Source organism: Octodon degus, unplaced genomic scaffold (genome assembly GCF_000260255.1).
Source record: "Octodon degus isolate 3935 unplaced genomic scaffold, OctDeg1.0 scaffold00110, whole genome shotgun sequence".
Classification (NCBI taxonomy): domain Eukaryota; kingdom Metazoa; phylum Chordata; class Mammalia; order Rodentia; family Octodontidae; genus Octodon; species Octodon degus.
The window spans coordinates 3,230,628-3,251,732 of NW_004524686.1; the positions used below are offsets into that span (position 1 = coordinate 3,230,628).

General features: G+C 42.5%; 1 pseudogene; it reads left to right on the forward strand.

Annotated features, from left to right (window-relative positions):
- Window positions 1–14,949: 14,949 nt before the first annotated feature.
- The window catches only part of LOC101562359, a 144,155-nt pseudogene continuing 137,999 nt past the window's right edge, over window positions 14,950–21,105 (forward strand).

Here is a 21,105-nt window from a genome sequence, read left to right on the forward strand (position 1 = left end):
GGCATGTGGTGCTGGGGGATTGAACCGTGGTCCCTGTGCTTTGCCAAGCTTGTTCCAAGTAGGTGCTTTAGACCACTGAGCCATCTCACCAGCCCCAGATGAAAGGTTTAATACACAGAAACTGACGCTAGTTTTCTATATTCCCAGTGTCTATAGGTAATGGTTACATTACTTCTGTGAATACTAAGTATTGTAATGAAATTTTACCCTTTTCATCTTAGATTTTCTGGGTTGATATGTGTTATGATTTGTGTCTAGTTGTCCCCCAAAAGCCTCATGAAGTAACTGGGGTAGGCTTCTAGAGTTTGTGATTAATTCATGATCCAGTGCTGGGATTAAGGGTGTGAGTGCTACACCCCCCCTGGGGAGGATAGCCCCAATCCAATATAAGGAGGGGAGAGGGGCTTGCTAGCTGCTCCAGCTGCTGCTCCTCTTTGTTCTTTGCTGTTTTCTTCCACCATGAATGGCTGCCCTCTGCCATGTGCCATTCTGCCTTGGAGCCAACTGAGTATGGACTGAAATCTCCATTAACCATGAGCTAAATAAGGCTTTCCTTCCTTAATTTTCAGTGTCAGGTATTTTGTCCCCGCAATGAGAGAAAAGTAACAGACAATATGTCAGTTGTTAAGCAGTGCCTGGTAAATCTGCTGAACACTTTTTATTAACACTATCAACAGAAGAAGAACCCAGTAAAGGGTAAAGTACAAATAAACTGTTTTTGCTTCAGTTTGATGGGGTTTAGACTGAATATCATTTAAAAAAATGTATTTAGCACAGGGTCTATAGGGTTTCACTACACTACATTGGACTCCTAGTGATCCTCCTGTTTTCAACCTCCCAAATGCTTGGATTATAGGTGTGCACCACCACGCCCAGTCTCTGTTGCCCTCTCAGCACACCTTGGGGGTGGGACTGGCATGGCATGCCAGGGATTGAACCCCAGTGCCTGCATCTGCCTAAGCAAGTGCTTTAATCTGCTGAGCTATCTGGCTGCCCCTGCACAACATCCATGGCCTCACATCCTGCATCTCTGAACCATAATATTACAGAGAAGGAAAAGACTGGCTAAGGTCAATCCTTGCCATTAACCCTGGGCTTCTGAGTCCTCCTTAGCCAATGAAGCAGGCAGCTTCTCCCTTTTCAGAGACTCATCTTATGGAAAAGTGGTGTCTGGGCTTTAATACTAGCTACTATGTACCCCACCACCCCTTGTTCCACCCAGGAGACCATGTCCAGCCTACAACTTCCAGGATTCCCTGAAGCTTCTCTAACATGGTGGAGAAGGATCATGGCAAGCTGGATCCTTGGATGCCTCTTTACTGCTGGGGAGGTCCTTGAAGACAGAGATGAGGAAAGGAAGAGAAATGTTGAGCAGCTGAGGTGAGTGAGGTGGCTGTGGCTCTTGATGACTCACAGGACATGGAGAAGTTTCCTCTGCAGCTCTATGGATAGGCAGCAAGCTTAGTGCACTCACCTCTTCTCCACATCTGGACTACAGAGAAGGAAGAATCTGGTCCCCAAATGCCCACAGAAGCGATGAAGGAGCTGTTTCCCCAGCTCTGTTGCAGAGACAGGGAGCTGGTCTTATTCAGAGAGCGACAAACAAAGCCTCCCAATCTCAACCAACTGGAGAACATTCATAAAACCTTTATTTAATGTCAATAATTCATTTTTTTAAAGAATAAAGGGGAATAAAAAATGGGATGGGGGTGTCTGCAGGCCCTTCAATTTTCTGTCCATTCTACTGCTGTCCCAGAGGTCTACCACTAGGCTGGTGTGATGGGTGAAAGCAACCTCAGTCCTCAGATATTCTACCATGTTCCCTACATTCTACTGCAGCAGAGAAGCAGACAGAAGGAACAGTTTCCACAACTGCAGTTCTTTTGGATTCAAGACACTAGACTTCCCGGGTTGCATTTGTTTCCTAGTGCAATTTAAGTGCCCATCAGCTGGCCACTGTAACAATGAAGAAATTGTTCACTCCATGCTTTTGGGTAATTTGGAAACAGGATAACAAAAGAATAAAACATTTTTAAACTAGCTCTACTTGCAGCCTTATAAACACTTTTGTCTAACTATCCCTTCCTCCATCCACCCCTTCATTCCTGCCCTCTCTTTCCCACCTATATACATACTCTTATTGGTTTTACTAGCATATCTACCATCTTCCCCCCCAGGACTGGGGACTAAACCTAAGGCCATTGCCCTGAGCTACATCCTCAGATTTTTTTTTTTTTTTAATTTTGAAACAGAGTCTCACTGAGGCTCTAAGTTGTCCAGGCCAGTCTTGAATTTGTGATTCACCTGACTCAGCCTCCCAGAGTAGTGAGGTTACAGGCATGTAGTGACATCCTGGGTTAGACACTACTTCTAACATGGGTCCCCAGAGAGTAATTGTTACAGAATTTGTTGTATTCCTGTTCACTTTACCTGTGGTATCCAAACATTTCTACTCAATGATGATCACAAAGACAATGATGGTATCCAACATTCAGATGGTTATGAATGGCTGGCCAGGGTCTGTTTATATGATTCAAAACATTTAATCATGTTTAAAATCATTTAATCATATAATCACTGTGAGTTGGGCACCATTAAGCAATCCCGCCCATAGATAAGGGGAGGTTCAGGGTCTGCAGTCAAACAGGGTGACATGCCTCAGGACAGTGACTTGGAAGACTATGTCCTTTTCTAAACACTAGGTATAATATTTCATTTTGGAAAACTGTCAGTCACTACAGCTTATGGGCACACTATGCTTTATGCTTTGTGAAGAACATATCTTTTAGGCTGGCTTCTCACACTGCTGTTACTCTTGGATGCAAACACACATTTCCCCATGACAGACCTGGTGTTCTTTCTTTCCACTGTGCCTGAGCACTTTCATATCATAGCAGGTTCTGTGAAGGCTCTTGCTTCCTGGCTAAGTCCTTCCATTTCATTGCCGGCCACCTGAAGGCTACACCTGTACCACACTGGTTTGCAGATACCTTTTGTTAGCTGCTGGAGCCAGTCAGCCCATGGGCCCTGCAGGAGTTGCCTGAATTGCCAGGTGTTAGCACCCTGGTGCCTCCCATAGCAACTCCCAACTTAGGACCCACAGAGTGGAAGGTGTGTAAGCATCCTGGCCCCTTCCTTGGGTGGGGTTGTTCTGAGGTGTATGATCTTCAGGGCTCTCAGCATTTTCCCTCCAATAGAGCACAGCTCCAGTTGCTCATAGAATGTAATTACTTGATAATATGTCCTTGTTATTTCCTTTCTCTTTTCTGTTTCACGTCCCTGTACCCCTCCTGGTGCTTCCTGTCACTCATCAAATAATTTACAAGCATTCAAGTTCCATGTGCCAAATTCTACATATGGAAAAACCTAGACTAAGACAACTGTACCCTGTTGTGTGTTGCAGTCATTTTGTGCTTTGTCCAACTCTATAGGGCTCTTATTTTGTCTCTTCTCTTTCTGCGCACAAATGGCAGTGTGAGCATATAGATTTTCCTTCATGACAGACTCTTGTGTTCTGCACTCTTGTGTGTCATCCCACATTGCCCTGCTGCAATCGGGACTCCTTGTGTCACTGTCTCTGCCTGTGTTTCCAGAGAAGAAGCATTGGCGAAGCATAGAATTTCCCATCACACCTCTGGGTGAGCTAGCAGACTCTTTTTGGGTGACTGCCGAGCATACCATCATTCAGTCTATTTGATCCACAAACATCGACACACAGCTGCCATATCTGGCCCAATATGGCTCAGCTTTCTTGACAGTGGGTGGGTATTTTTTCCCCTAATGGTTCTTTTCCGAATATAAAGTTATTTTTAAAAAATGTATTCAGTACAGGGTCTATAGGGTCTCATTATACAGATCGGACTTGTAGTGATCCTTCTGTTTTCAGCCTCCCAAGTGCTGGGATTACAGTGCATGCCACCACACCCAGTCTCAATCATCGTCTCAGCACACCCTGGGGACAGGGCCAGTACAGCAGGCTGGGGATCAAACCCGGTCCCTGCATCTGCCTAAGCAGTCACTTTGGTCCACTGAGCTATCTGGCCGGTCCCTAAATAGTTCAACTTACCTTCTATTTTCTGGAGATTTTAAATTTTTTGAGCAGAAAGTTGGACCTGGGACTCAGTAAGATTGAGCAATGCTAATTCTAATATTTGAAAGAGTAATTCTTGATCCTATTAATAGACTTAAGTCAGCTGCAGAGCTCTTCAAATGTACTTATTCATGGGCCCTGTCCCCGAGATTCTGATACAATTCGTCTGAGTGGAGCTAGTATACTGTTTGTTTTTCATGGTTACCCTTGTGATTTTATTACATAATCAACTTTGAAAATCAATGCTCTACAGGAAACTGTCAGCAAAACCCAGGGAGTGTCACAAAATCCTTCCAGTATCCTGCTGATAAATTTGTTCTTGCTTTTCCCACCACATCACACTGCCTTTATCTTTTTTCCTTACTAGCAGAATGATAGATAAGTGACTAGAATGATAGATCGTGAATACAAACGACCAATCCATGTTAGGATCAGCATCTTTGGAATTCTGCTGTTCATAGAACTATACCATCAAGTAGCCATGTGATTCTGTTTTGATTCTAAGTGTTTGCGTTTTCAAAACTGCTACTTAGCATTTTCCAATATTTTCTTATGTTTTGAAAATTACCCAAGATACTGCATAGCAGATATAGACTGAAGTTTCATATGAATATAAATACCTGCACCTGTTTCCAGTCAGTTACCATTCAGCTCAACACCAGTGGCAGCAAGGACCTTAGAGCTATGTTAGAAAATTGTATGGCTGGAATTTAATTCTAACCATCTCCCTTGCTCTTCAGAGAACACTATCTATTTTAAATTAGTGTCACAAACTCCAAATGACAAGTGGAGTGGGACCAAAGAGTGGGTTAGCGAGGCAGACACAGGGGTCAGCACACAGGTGATGGACAGAAATACAGCTCTTGAGGAAACTCAAACCAGATTCATGGTCACAGCTGAGTGCAAGAAAATGCCCATGGCCTTTAGAACACCTCTTTTCCACCAGTACCTTACAAGTCTTAACAAGGAGACCTGCAACAAATTAACTGACTTCAAAGGACAGAAGTGACATTTCAGAACATTTCAACGGCAAACAGTTGATCTTTCTGTTGAGAATTTAGCAGTGGAGCTAGTGTCATCCAGTATCTTGGAGTTGGACTTCCAAATATAGTTTGTGTTACAGAAGTTGTACACTATAGACAGGAAGACCTCCCGCTCCACCTCACCTGCCTCCTCCTGCTGCCTCGCTGGGTGTGGACTATGCTGTGTGGAGAGGGCAGTGCTGTGATTCTGCTGCTCTGGAGGGAGGTTCAAGAGCTGAGACTGCTTGTGCTGTGCAACCTGCCTGCCCTGCACATGACAGTGTCTCCTGGTCAAGCCCAGCTGGACCAGGGACGTGGACTCAACTGGTTTTCTACTCCCTGTGGTCTTCTGCCTGCTTGGAAGTTTTGATAGTAGGCGTTAGAGGGAATATTTAGTAGAGGGAGTGTTTCAGGTCCATGGTGTGCAGCAAATTCTTGTCTAGTTCCTCCTGTTTGAGTTCTGCTAACTCTGCCACAAGCTGGTCCTCAGCAGGCTCTCTGATTCCCTCCAGTTTCTCGATTACTGGCTGAAATCTCTGCGAGCTCCTGAAGCTCAGGCATGGCCTGCCTTACCACTGTGGCTGGACTGATGTCTACACCGTGGGCAGCCTTTCTGGCCTCAGTGTCAAGGCCCACGCTCATGATCTGGATGCTGGTGTTAGAGCTGGCCAGTGTCTTCCAGGAACACAGTTGCCAGCATGCTGGTGATCTGCACCAGCTCCTACTCCTACCTCTTTCTGGCCTCACGTCTGTGTCCTTGCTGGAGCTGTGCTCCTTCACTGCCTTCAGCTCCACTCCAATAGGAGCTCCTGCCCCTTGCTTAGCACCTCCTCTCTGTCCTGTAGCTCCTGGGTGGTTCCTCAGGGTTGGGCCACCCTTTCCACCCCAACAGCTTCCGTAATACTGACATGATTGTTGCTTATCATACCTGATCTGGTATCAGCACCAATATTTTGAGACTTGTGCATTTTCTTTAAAATGTGCATATTTGTCTTTCTTAAGGTTCTCAGGCATCAGTTGTTATCCCTTATTCTGTTATTCTTATGGCCACAAACCTGGAATATGGGATGGATTGTAGCTTCTTGGGGTGAACAATAAAGAGGAAATATCCTGATTTTGCACTGGGTGAGCTGGAGTTTAAATCCCTTCACAATCAACAGTTCCTGTGGGCTGGGTGTCGGTATGCATACGTGTAGGCCAGGCCTCACATATTAATATACTGCAAAATATTTCATTTGCTTTCTCTCTTTTTCTGGATCTGCTTCTTTTTTCTTCACATCTTTTTTTTTTTTTTTTTTGCTTCACATCATTCAAAGAGAAAGAAACTGAATTTCTTGGAGCATTTGTATTGCTTACTGTCATTACTTACAAACAATTGTCAGTAAACTGTATGATTCAGGTCATCAAACACACGCACACATACACATGCACACACACAAACACACACACACAATTAAATTGTTTTCTGGCCAAATTGCAATATGCCTTTGGCATGGCTGCCTTATCAGTGACCAGCTGAGGCTCCTGACACAGGACTCAGTAGATATATGCTCCCCAGCTGTCCTGACCAGCTGGTGTGTGGCACCATGCTGGCCCAAGGGCCCTGTTAGCTCCACACAGATGCCATTCACACAGCAATAGCACCAGAGCAAAACTTTTCCCTCTATATTGTCAGCTGGAATGATCCGAAGAGGTGTAAGACAATACTCTAACTGAAAGTGATCCACTTATTAGCTTGTTAGCCTGACTTATTTAACAGCCTTATTTAAGGTTAGAATACAATGATTCTAATTGAAAATGTTGCTTGCGAATTGCTAGGAGATTTAATACTGTTATTTCTCTCATGAAATTCCATAGCATGGGATTGAACCAAAGAGCTTTTGTGAGTCACTTAGATTTCTCTCCTGGCCAGCTGCATGTTTGATTACATGTGTCGCCGAAGCAGTCACTGCACGTTAGATTCTGAATTACTGTACTGCTTTGGATCCAAGGAGATGCCCTCTGTTCTCACTGCAAACACTTGGCATTCCTTCTAGCTCTATTTTGTTGTTGAGGGATGGTAAACTGGGCTAAGAATCAAGAAATGAATATTTGAATCACATTTCTATGACAAGGGTTTGCACAGCCTCTGATTAGATTAGCAGGCTGGGATCTGATGGCAACTCACAGGAAAACTGCCTTGCCATTCATCTCTATGTCACCAAAGATATGTATCCTTCAGTAGTTATCATTTCTCTAACAGTCACAAGCAAGCAAACAAAACACACTCAAGGACTTTTGTACAGAGAGGAAGAATCCTACTATATCTGTCTTGTGGGGAGAGTTAAAGTTGCTCCTGGAATATTTTCTTTTTTGGTTTTCTTGTCCTGTTTCTGCTGAATTCTTATTTGCTACCCTGAATTTTACCTCCTGGCACATAAGCTTCCTATCTGTTTTTTTCCCCCATCTACTCCATATGTGAAAAATAACTTTGTCTTCAACTTTTAAAAAAAAATTCCCTTTTCTTTAGACAGTGAGTTTAGGAGATGTTACTGACAGTCTGGAGGAAAAGCATGTGTGTGTCTTTGTGTGTATGTGTGTGTGAGGGGTGTGGATATTGATCTTTTGCTCCAAAAGCATACGTTAAGGTCCTAACTTTCAGTACTTCATTCTATATCAAGAGAAAAGGTCTTTGAAGAGGTAATTAAAGTTGAATGATGCTTAAAGAAGATGTTCTATTTTTATACAATGAAGTATTACTCAGCTATAAAAAGGATAAATTTGAGGCTTTTATTGGTAAATGAATGCAATGAGAGACTATACTTTTAAGTGAAATAAATCAGATCTGCATGTGCAAACACTGTAATGTCACAATCATGTAAGAAGCTGAAAGAATAAATAAAATCTGAAAGGTACAATAGATACTGTGAGAAGGGAAAGAATCTGTTCAGAGGGAAGGAAATACTGAGATGAGGAGAAGGATAAAAGGAGGGAGTGGGGGAAAGAATTTCTGCTAGTCTATGGAAAGGAGAAGTTGATGCTTAAAGATTTTTTATCTTTTTAATTTCTTATAACTTTCTTCCCCCAGTTTTGCATGCATATATATGGTAACCTAAACAATTAATTTTCAGACAGCACTATACAATACAACAGATACTGTTGAGAAAAAAACAAAGTTGAGTGAGGTCCTTGGATCGGGCTCTATCCTAATATGTCTTATGTCCTTAAGGGAAGAGGAAATGAGAAGAAAAAATAGAGGAAAAGATTAGAGAAGATGGTCATCTACAAGCCTAGGAGCATTTGGCTGGGAGGCATCAGAAGAAACCAACCCTGCTGATGCCTTGGCCTTGGACATCCAAAGTCCAGGTCGGCAAGGAAATAGATTGCTGCTCTTCTGTGACCTACTCTGTGATGACTTGTTATGGAAACCCTAATGAACATATAATAGACTATAACACTGCTCAGTAAGCAGTTTAAAGTTTCATAGTATAGCCATCTTAATTTGAAGGATTTCTTGGCTTCTCACAACCGATGATTTCTTGTGGCTATTTTCTGTCTGTAAGATGTCACTTTATTCATCATATTGTCAGTACCTTTGTTTTCTATGAACACTGCCTATTTGCCCCCATTTATCTCCAAAGAGAAGGAACTTTGAAGTATGTCAAAGAGAGACTGAATTTTGGGGAAGTACACAGCTACAACAGAGGGGTTCAGAACACAGCTCCAAGGCCAGATAGGCACGGCAGTTGTGTCTTGGTCTTGCCACTTCCCAGCTGTGGGGCCTGAGGTGGACTACTGAACCTCTCCACCCATCAGGTCCTGTCTGTAAGTTGGTGATAGTGTTGGCCCTTACCAGAGTCATCATCTATAACTCAGAACTGGTGGGTGACACTATCAATAAGGAGCCAGCCTCTATAGTGCCTTTATGGATGTGCCATCCCAGAAAAATGACACTTCAGGCACTGAGGGTAAGAGGATTCCCTCTTGACCCCAGTCTGCAGACATTAAGGATGCAAGTTGTGTAACAGTATGATAAATTCTGGCATCCAATCTTGATTTCATTGTCCTTGAAAGCTTTCCCTTTCATATAGAGTTAATAAAAGGCAGTGAGGAACAAGCAACATTTGAGCCCTGGCTTTTTGTAGAGTGTGAATCCGTACAGTTTCTCACACATAGCTTTTTAGGGGGTAGTTATTAATTACACACATTATGGATTATGCAATCAATATGCCTGAGTTCCTCTAAATTATCCCATAATTTGATCACAGAATAACTCAGTTAACAAGGCAGAAATAACTTTTAAATGATAGCTAATTAGCACTCTAACCACCAGATGTCCTTTTTTAAATGCAGGTCACAGATCAAAAGGCAGTTTTTACAATGGTAGGGCAGGCAATGGTGGTTGAGGCAGAGCTGAGCTGTCATGGTCTGTGGCTTTGTGGGCAGTGTGCTTGGCAGAGTAGAGAGAGGAGCTTCACTTCCATGTGAACAGTGTTGACCGGAGGATTAAATTCTGTGTATGTCTCTGTGTGCCTTACATGGTGGTCACACTGTGAGGTGACCCTGAAGAATGTGTGCCTGTTCTCCAGAAGCCATCATGAGAATTCCAAATAGAAAACATGTGCTGGGGTAACTGGCTCTCCTGTAGAAGGGTTGGTTTGCATGTGTTGGAGGTGATGTGCTGTGTCTATGTGGGATGGGAGGAGAGCGAGGTCCATCCATCTGTGCTCCTCTCAGCCGAACTCAGCCCAGGTTCTGTGGTCTGCATTTCTCCTGTCATGCTCTTGCAGCCCTTGCCTGGTGGCCCAATGATCAAATGCAACAGAGACTTCATTGTTTTTCTATGGAGCCCTCAATCTAGGTGTTTTTTTTTTTTTTATGTTTTTTAGTACAGCGTCTACAGGGTCTCACTACACAGATCAGACTCCTAGTGATCCTCCTGTTTTCAGCCTCCCAAGCACTGGGATTACAGGCATGTGCCACCACACACCCAGTCTCATTCTCTGGTTCAGCATGCCCTGGGGGCAGGGCCAGTACAGCATGCTGGGGATTGAACCCCAGTCCATGCATCTGCCTCAGCAGGCACTTTAGTCTACTGAGCCATCTGGCCAGCCCTTAATCCAGTTTTAAGATAAAAAGGGCAAATGCTGCTCCTGTGTTATTTTTCAAATATGTGCAGATACGAACATGTTAGTGGCAAATGAGTAATATTAAGGCTTTTGATCCCACTTACTAGTGAGACCATCTCAGTTGTGCAGCTCCACGGCCTTCCCATCCCACAGTGCCCTTCTTGGTGGGAGCAGGAGAGCTTTATTTTCATTTGTATGAAGAAAGATGGAGGTTGCTACAGGCACTTTTGTTTTCCTAAACTGGCCCTTGTGGATTGGTGGACATACAGCCTGATTCTTAGGTCCATGGGGGATGTTTGGAAAGCCACTGCATTTCCAAGAGGCCACGAAGTGTGGCAAAGACCTGTGGTCTTTCAAGTTGCAGGGACCTGTACTCTAAGCCCAGATTCACCACTTTTTTTTTTTTTTTCTACTCTGGCCAAGGTAACTCGAGGGCAAAATGTGGAGTATGATAGTTTGTCCCCGAGTTATTATGAACACTGTACAGCACATTGTAGCCAAAGTGGTGGTGCGTGGTAGGTGGCAGATTCTTGTGGCTACTCTCCACCAGTCATGGTCATCGGTGTCACCCAGGATCATTCTCATTCTGCTCACATCAGCTTTATGACCATTTCCAGCTAACTCTCGCTCTGTAATCTTTGCTTATACCCCTTCCTTGGTTTCTGTCTTCTAGGCCAGGCCTGCTCTTGTATGCACAGCTTGAACGTGACCGTCAGCCTCCCCACACTTTCACTTCCCAGAGGCCACTCCTCTCTTCCAGGTCACAGCTGCTTAGTGATTGCTTGCTGCTCTTCCTTCTAACTTTTTCTTGCATCTGTCTGTTCTCCTCCACAAAGCCTCTGGAAGGCAGGAACTTGCCTCGTTCTTGGGTATGATTTTGTCATGTCCTTACAGAGTTGGGGCTCCTGACAGGAGGTCAGGATGTACTTGAACAGTGAATAAAACCAGGTTCAAATCATGTATATCTCATCTAAGGTTGTAGGTAAGTGTGGATTCATAGACAAGAATGTACAGGCTAGGAAAAAGCTTTGAGCCTGTACATCTGTTTCATCTTGTACTTAACAGGTGAGGAAACTGAGGCACAGTAAAACTATTGACATCTGTATTCATAGAGAATGTTGATTCCAGGGTGTTCTTGTCCAGTCTGTATGATATTTAGTGGAAGTTTTTAGGAATTTAATGTAGATCTAAATATGTAACGTTTCCACTGAATATATGGCTTGTACATGGAATGTAAAGGAAGTATTTCCTTAAAAAGTTGTTTCATGGAGTATTATTCAGCTATAAAAAAATAAATGTGAGGCTTTTATAGGAATGTGCCTACAGATCAGACCCATAAGTGAAATGAATCAGACCCACATGTGTAAGCACTGTATTGTCTCCCTAATGTAAGAACTTAAAAGAGTACATAGGATCTGAAAGGTACAACAGATACAGTTAGAGGGAAAGAAACTGCTCAAAGGGAAGGAACACTTGGAACAAGGGAAAGGAGCAAAGAAAGAAAGGAGGGGAAAATATATACATGTTTACACAGGTTTGCATGGGTCATGGTAGTGGTGATTGCTACTGACCTATTGAAAAGAACAGTTAATGCTCAACTTTTTTTCTCTTGTTAAAATTACCTTGACCTTGGGTCGGGGAGATGGCTCAGTGGAATAAGCGCTTCCCTGGCAAGCACAAGGGCCTGAGTTCAATCCCCAGTTCCGCAAAAAAAAAAAAAAAAAAAAAAAAAATTACTTTGACCAAATTTGCATGCTTATATCTGGCAATCTGAACAACTAATTTGAAGGCAATAATACACAATATAACAACCACTGTTGAGTTCCTATCATTTTGTTCAGTGAAATTCTGTATCATTTCCAATATTTTTTTTCCTATTTTTTGTTCTTTTTACAAGATAAAAAATAAAAATATTTTAAAATGACAATATTAAAATAATTATTTTGATAATTAAACATTATTTATTACCTTCCAGTAGGGTCTCAGCATGTTTCTGCAATCTGTCTCAATCTCCTGGGCTAAACGGATGCTTCTACCTGATCCTCCAAAGTAGCAGGGACAACAGGCATGTACCATCATACTGGCTTTCAGGGACCTTTAAAAAAAAAATCAGCGATAACTTAATATACTACCATTGTTTTTCTCACTCTGGCCACTGTATTTGCCTATAAGGGGACTTGGAATTGCCTGCCCTACTTCTACTCTTTCCATTCTCTTTTTAAACAAAACTGGGTTTTGTCAGATCTTGTATTAGACAGCTCTATGTTACTATAATCGAATTCCTGACATAGGTTGCTTTTAAAATAAAGAGAGGTTTATTCTGGCTCATGGTTCTAGCATTTGAAGTCCAAGACCTAGTGGCCCTCTGGATTTGGTCCTCTGGACGCTCCAGTCCCTTTTGAGAGCACTTCCCACTCAGCCTTCCCTCCTGAAAGTCCACAGCATCTCCCAGTACCACCACCCTGGTCCTCACACCTTTAATATGGCCCCTTTCGGGGACACTCCTTTGTTCAAACCATAGAAGGTCTCCTCACCTCCATGAAACCCAAAGGTTTGCAGCCCATGAAACCCAAAGGGCAAAGGCCTCATGTGTCTCCAGAGACAGATTCTGCTTGATCAGAGACTAAGCCAAGAGCTGCATCTTATGACTCAGGCAGTTTGAGAAAAGGGCTATTTTGATATTTTGATCTAAGAGACAAGAGAAATGATCTACTAGGACTTTAAGAGAAAGATCCTGTTCCTTCCTCTAAAGTCTTTTGGGACCTGTTCTTTCCCTTTCAGGGAGAAAGCAAGTCCAAATTGGACCAAATTTGGACCAAAGTCCAAGTTAGACCAAATTTCTTTTGGAACAACTTAAATTGAGAAGAGGAGCTAACCTCAAAGTAAATGGAATTCTGGGTCACAGGGCCTCATGGAAAGAACACGGGCTCTTCATGATGCTGTCGTGTGCTGGATCAGCAGTAGCGCTGCCCCTGGCCCCCACATTCTGAGACACCAGAGCTCCGTAGGAGTGGCGTTCTGCTGCCTGGCACGCGTTCTGCAGAAGTGTCTGTGGGCACTGAGTTCCCTGCAAATACAAAATGGTTCCCTGTCAGGCAACAGAATGGGACATCTGCTTTGATATAAATTAAAACTCTTCCAAAACCTTCCAGAAAGAGTCCTGAGTGATTGGAGCACTTCAGAATATGGCTAGACATTTTTAGACTATTACCTCCTAATGACCCCAAGCACCTATGACTATTTAAATCCTGATGCCCAGTAGACATCAACTAAGAGCTGGTAGCGGGAGACTTCTGTAGGTCAGACAGGGACTGGGAGCTTTGGACAAGGGGGGTGGAGAAGGAAGAGCTCTTGACATGAACACTAAAAAGAAAGCTCCTTCATGTCTTTATTAAAGTTCGTGACCTCTCAGTTGTATTAAATTAGAATTTAATAGCAATTGTCATAATATTAGTTATTAAGTACTTTGTGCATTTCATAAACATTTGTCTTTTTAATTGTTCTGACTACTATGGTGTTATCTTTATTTTATAGATGAGCAAATTGAGGCAGAAAAAAATTAAGAAATGTGACAAAAGTTCAACACATAAAGGATACAAAAGGAGTCACAATTAACTCGTGTCTTTTTTTTTTCTTTTTAATGTATTTGGTGCAGGGTCTCACCACGCAGCTCAGAGTCATAGTGATCCTCCTGTTTTCAGCCTCCCCATATCTGGGAATATAGGTGTGTGGCCCTGCGCCTGTTCTCAGTGGCCAGCTCAGACCGCCCGAGGGAGGAGGGACCGGTGTGGCACATGGTGCCGGGGATGGAATCTCAGTCCCTGTGCTATCTCACTGGCCCTTCTTGTCTGTCTTTATAAAACTTAGGCTATTAGCCAATGAGTTATATTGCCTTAAAGCCGTCTTTCATTTCTGCTCATTTACACTTTCATTTATTTATACAGCACAGAGGCATGATGTGCCTGGTATTGCTCTCAGCCCAGTACAATACGTATGAGCAGACTATTGCTGCTCTGGTGGAGATTATGTTCTATGAAGGAAAGATCGTTTCTGAAAAACGAGTAAACAAATAGATATGCTTGCTATATGCAATGCGTATATGGTATAAGCTATAATGATCAGAGCCCAAACTCTACCCGTGCGGTCTGATTACGAAATTATTAACATCCCGCGAGACCAGCGTGCAGCCAACCTTAGATAGCGCATTTGGCTATAGGGAAAACCCTGTCAGGGTCAGATTCCAGATACAGGTGGCTCCTGAAGAGACGTTGCAACTTTAGTGTTGGCCAGTAGGTGGCATTCATGCCTTATAAACACAGGCAACACAGGCCTGATTGGCTCTTCCAGCTTACAATGAGACTTAAATTCTTTGATTTTATAATGCTAGAGCTTCTTGTGCTATCTAATTATCTCTGTTGAATGGGCTGGGTATATGAAAGACTTAATCAGTACAATTCGAAATACAGGTAATGCGGCTGTGTAATTTTCAGTGACAATTTATTCAACTTTTATTTTAAGGTAGTCCTGAAAGTGTACCGCATCTCGCTGAAGCCTATGGGTTGTATTTATATTCATGATGAACAATTGGCTGCATGATGAAAATAGGCTTATGGAAGTGCAGCTTTCTGCTAAATTATACGGTCAGAATATACTTGGAGTTGAGAATCTAATAAAGGTTTTCCCAGAGGAAAATGTGACTGAAAGATAAAGCCCATGCATAGAAACCGATATGCCTTTTCATCCAAGTGTTGCAAATGGTTCCGATCGCCTGCGCGGGATGGTTGTTATTTTAAGTGGAGGGGAACGCTGCGGTATGCTGGATTTCCAAGAAAAGACGTGCACATTGTGAAACTTGATTAAAGACGTTTTAGTACCTACCAGACCCCTTACTTTTCTTTAAAGTTAGATCAGGAGTTAAACATGTACATTTTTAGTTCAATTTATCATTTTGCCCTTTCAAGTTGTACTACTTCTTGCATAAGAGATTGAGACCTTGTGTTGGATGAAACTGGAAATCTAGGGGTGCACAGAATATTAGGAGTGTGTAAAAAAAAGTGTGTCTACTTTCTTCAAGGGTTTTTTTAAAAAAAAAATTTTGTATTTTAGGGAAGGGTCTACAGGGTGTTCAGGATCTCACGACTTGATCAGAATTGTAGTGATCTGCCTGTTTACAGCCTCCTAAGAGCTGGCATTGCAGGTGCTTGCCACCATGCCTGGTCTCAATTGCCATCTCAGCGTCCCCTGGGGGGCGGGAACGGCATGGCAGGCCTGGGGATAGAACCCCCGGCCCCCGTGTCTGTTTGCAGGTGCTTTAATCTGCTGAGCTGTTTGGTCAGCCCTTCAGGGGTTTGTTTAAAAACCATAGCATTCAGGTTCCATTTCTTTGGAGGTGTTCTGGTCTTTACAGTCAGCATGGATGTCACCTCCTGACTTCTAACAAAGATTCTTGGCCTCCACCTGAGACTCTTTAGCCTTCTGGTGCAGACCCATCGGCCTCCTGATACGGACTTGCAGAGAACACTGCGGTGAGTGCCAGACCTTGGACTGAATCTTTCAGCCTCCTGTGTATGCAGACGTGTTCTGCACGCTTCCTCACTGGACTCTGTGGCTGACCATCTTAAGCCAATCTTGTAATTTCTCATACATTTTTACATTTTGCGTTATACCTGTTCCTCTAGTAAAACTCTCACTGAGAACACTTTGTCCAGTGACAGGCTTTATAGTGGCAAGTGCATCGATTAAATTTGTACAGCTGCACCTGATATCAGGCTTGAAGTCAGAATACAACACGACTTTTACTCCTGAAAGGGTAGCACATGACTCATTTATTACTTTATTTATCACTTACATCCATATCTCTTCCCTACACTATACACTGTGTCTTGAATGCCCCCTGAAAGCCTGCTTCCATTTCATCACATTGTCATTATAAAGCAAGATTTTCTGCAGTGACAGTAACCAAAATAAGACTACAGAGTAATTGGAAATAAGCAAGACATTCTGTTGTCACTGTCTCCTATCACTTCCTGATGGCCCTATCTAGTTAAAAAAAAAACCAACCAAACAAAAAACCCAATAACTCAGGGCTTCCTCAGATTGTGCATTAAAGTGAGCTGTATAATTATTTCATTGTATATTACAGTATAATAATAAAATAAATTAAGTACACACAAAAAGCATAGCACTCAACACTTCCATCTCAGTTGTTAATGTACTTGCTAGTCCACTACCTCTTTGTGTTGGCTGAGAATTTCAGTTGCTTTCCATCAGATCTCCTCCCTAGCTTACAAGGCCACTTCTCGTATATTTTCAAAGCCTCAAATCTGTTTTAGTGGCAACATCTTGCTGATGCTTGCAGCAACCACCAAAAGTGTGACTCAGTGACTTTTGAGCTAAAGAATGAAAACTCTAGTGCCATTCTCCTACGTCTAATCTGGGGAAGGTTATATTTCAGAAGTTGCCAGAAAGAAGGGAAGGAAGTGACGACCTTCGCTGTGTTCAGCTGCCAGACTAGCTCTGCACTATTCTAGTCCTCTGCAGTTCATGTGGCTGCAGCTCTTGTTCTCTTTCTCTTTCTGGATGTGCGCCTAGTGTGCTTGGTAAAAATAAGATGGCTGTGATCTTCGATGAAATTACATTTATGACATTAAAGCTGTTCCTTTCCCCATTTTCTTGGAGGGTGGCAGGAGACTATTAAGAAAGTTTCAATCCCCAAAGGCATTCTAAATCTTAGATCCTGTTAGAATGCTCAGGAAATCATCTGTTTATGGCTCCTGCTTCTTTCTCAAATTAAATTTAAACCAACTGCTCACTATTCTGAAGGCTTTTAAACAAAATCATGCCTAATGCCTTCCACTTCTATCCTAACTATGCCTTGGGTTAAGAAAGAAATACAAAATTTTAAAACTGGTACACTTTTAAAAAAATAGTATAGCATATTTTTTCCCTAAAAAAACCAAAGGAAAAAAAGTGAAGTATCCAATGAACTAGTAATAATAACCTATCTCTAGCTGTAGCGAGAACAACTAAAATTGTCCACAGAAAAACTAAAACCTTGTCTTGGATTTTGGTGTAATGGTAGTGCTGAAAAGTTCAACCTTTGGATACCTGGGTAAGAAATGTTTCAGAGCACAAGGACTGTCAATTTAGAATTCTTTCCTTAAGCCAATTCAATGCTGATCACAAAACTCAGTCCGGTAAGTATCAGACACACAGTTCCTCTGAAAAGTCCAGGTAAAAAGCCAGGCAAGGGGGAGAATGTCCGTACAGCAGAATCCAGCAGATGAAACGTAAGTCGCTTGTTCAATCTGGCATTTCAAAAGAATGGGAGCTGAGGGACGTAGTCCTTACTTCCTGCCTTTACCAAGAGAATCTTTCTTGGAATGGTAAAGTTGAGAAAACAAAAACAACATTGTTTATGGTTTGCAAGAAAATCTTTTGACAAAACCATAGAAAACTGAGAAGCGTCAGAGGAAAGATGGCATGGCTCACCACATCTAAATTAGATTATAAATTTTTTGGCTGATGGTAGCATCTTAGTGCTTATCCTAAAGGCAAGGATCTGAACAAATTACATTTTAATATCTTGCTTTCATTTATCTGTGCTGAGATCATATAAAAGAAACCTACACATACATGAAACACCAAATGCCCCAAGGAGCTGGCAGCAGTGCTGTACATGGAAAGAGTGCAGCAGAGTGAGAGGAAACCTCTCCCCACTTCTACAGCATATGGTATTCCACCAAGGGGTGGGGAGCTCACCATGGATTGATAACTGATCCCAGCCTATGAGGTGTTGAAGCAGTTGACTGCTTAACTCTCACCACCCCCGTAGGAACATGCCAATCTTGGCATAAGATCCAAGCATAAGAACTTTGTAGGACAGAATCAGAGAAAGGTAAGACTCTGTGTGCCAGGCTAAGAAGTTCTAGCCAGTTACAATACATGTTGGGAATCATAGTACATTTCTGTGGGGGAAATGATGGCAGAGGGATTGGATATTGTGGAAACACGTTAGGTAAAGAGAAGGAAGGATAAGAATAACAATGAAAAAAAGGTGAACATGATTTTGCAGGCCTAGCAGCTGCTGGGATGTGGCAATCAAACTGATCCTTGCTCTAGGACTTACTATATGATTTTGAGACTGGGTTTTTTCCTTTTGGATTTTTGAGACACGATCTCATTATATAGTTCAGGCTGGCTTTGTATTCAAGAGATCTTCCGGCCTCAGATTCCCAAGTGTTGGTATTACAGGGGTGTACCATCACTCTCAGCATTGAGACAGATTTCTATCAAACTTGTTTTTTTAAAATTTTTTATTTACTTTTATTAATTTTATTGAGAAACAAATAGCAATGAGACAGTTTCAAAACAGGTTAGTAGTACTGTTACAATAAAATACGTTGCGTATTGTTGTCTTCATAGTAGTTGTTCATAGTACATGATGCAGACACGATATCCTGTCCAAACACTATTGTGATGCTCGTACAGAAATAGGATCCCTCGGACCAAAGGAGGTGTGGGAGGAGCTGAGAATTCAGGTGTCAGTATAGAAAGTAAGTGTCTTGTGGGAAAGCTGTACAGAACTGTTCACGAAGATACTAAAATTGAAACGGCTGATTAGGGCAGGGAGAACTGAGGGACAAAAGGCAAATTCTCTTGGAAGGCTTATGGTTCTTCTAAACATTCATTCATTTTAGTTTTGCACTTAGCAACATCTGTGTTGTTTGTTTCTTAAATTTCTTTTATAATTGAGCATGGCATTCAGTTAAATGAAAAAAAATCTTTTGTGGGGAAGAATGAAATGAAATTGATTTAACCTATTTTACTAGCACATTGATTGTACATAGCAATGGAATCCAGTGTGATATTTCCACATCTCACACATGTGGCGTGCCCCACTCATAGCCACACCCACTTCTGCTCTCAGCTTCCCGGTGCCCCTGGCTCCCCATTCCCTCATTGCCATTCTACTCCCAGATCAACCTTTTTCATCTTTTTGCTTTTCTTATGTGTGAAAGAACATGTATTCTTCCACCCCCTTGGGACACCCTCCACCACTCTGCAGCACCTTCCCCACCCTGCCTGCCAAGTAGGAATTTCTGCCACATTCTGGGAACCCCCAGACTCAGTCCTAGCCCAGGTCCAGTGAGTGTGTGGGAGAGCTTCCTGCGACACTGCACCGGCTGGACCTACTACTGGTCCCAGCCCAGGTGCAGTGTGGGTGAGACCCTCTTCCACCCCTTGGGATGCCCCCCAACACTCCACAGCACCTTCCCCTCTGTGCCTGCTGAGTAGGAATTTCTGCTGCATTCCGGGAACCCCCAGACTCAGTCCAGCCCAGACCAAGTGAGTGTGTGGAAGAGCAGCCTCTCCCACCTACTCCACCTTGTACCCTCCAGGCTCAGCTCAGACCTGGCATACAGGCCTGGGTTGTAACCCTGCAGCTGCAGTCCCCACAGAGGGTAGAGGATAGAACCACCCAGCTAGTCCAGGAGTAGAACATCTTGCCACAGGGGCAAAACAGTTTCACCTTCAAGGGCAGCAGCAGGAAGGAGCTGAGCACAGCAGCCAGACCCAAGCAGGCACAGCTGGATAAATCCAAACTTTGTAGATCTGCGCCTGAACTTCAGTATGTGCTAAGGTTATAACTACAACAAAGATCTACAACAAAGGTCAGAAGACAGTGCTACACAAAATGATGAGAAGGAACAAAACGCAACCTCAGAACCCAAGCCTGCCTGTAACAAGTGCAGAGGACACGAACACAGAACAAATTGGGAATCACACAGCTGAAAGCAATGAATCAACGGCTTCTAAAATAAAGAAACAGCTGCAGAAAGGTATAGAGGAACTCAGATTGGAAATAAAAAAAGAAATCCCTGAATTAATAACATCTGCACTAAAGAATCAAATGCAGAAACAAAAGGAATAAACCCAATGCCCACCCAGAACAAATGCAGAGGACACAAGCTCGGCTCAAATGCATGAATTAAGAGCATCGATAGTAAACAAGCAGCCGCAGAAAGTTATAGAGGAACTCAGAGTGCAATTCTTTTCTGCAATAAAAAAAAATTCTCAGAACTCATAGCATCTGAAGTAAAGAAGCAACTACAGAAACATAGGGAGGAAACCCAAGCTGAAAAAAACACTGCAGTAAAAGAATTTATAACTGCTTCTAAAGAAGACATTGATAAAAAAAAAATAGAGGAGATTAGAAAAACGACAGATTCCTTGAATGAGCAATACAGGAAAGAAATAGATTGCATGAAGCAGAGTGAAAGAGATATAGAGGAAATTAAAATCTCAATCACAAGCTTACAAAACCATTTAAGTGAAAGTGAAGAGAGAGTTTCAAATCTTGAAGATGCTGGTGTAGCTAGTGAAAAGGTAAGAAAGGATCTTTTAAAAACAATGATGATGCAGGAAAGAATAATTCATCACCTGCAAGATGATGCAAAGATGAACAATGTGAGAATAATAGACATCAATGAGAAAGAAGGAGTCAATACAAATGACATTATAGAAATATGGGCAGAAGTAATAGCTGAAAAATTCTCATATATGAGGAAAGAATCTGACATTAAGGTAACCGAAGCATACAGAACGCCAAGTAACCTCAACCCAATGAAAAACACACCGAGACATATAATAGTAAAGATCCCAGAAATTCAGCACAAGAATACTCTACTGAAAGCTGCTAGAGAAAAGAAGCAGATCACATTCAGAGGAAAACTCGTCAGAATTACGGCCAACTTCTCTTCACAAACCATGCAGGCAAGAAGAGCACAGAGCAGAGTACTTCAAGTCCTCTATGAAAACAAATTCCAGCCCAGACTACTATACCCTGCAAAATTCTCTTTCAAGTTTGATGGAGAAGTGAAAT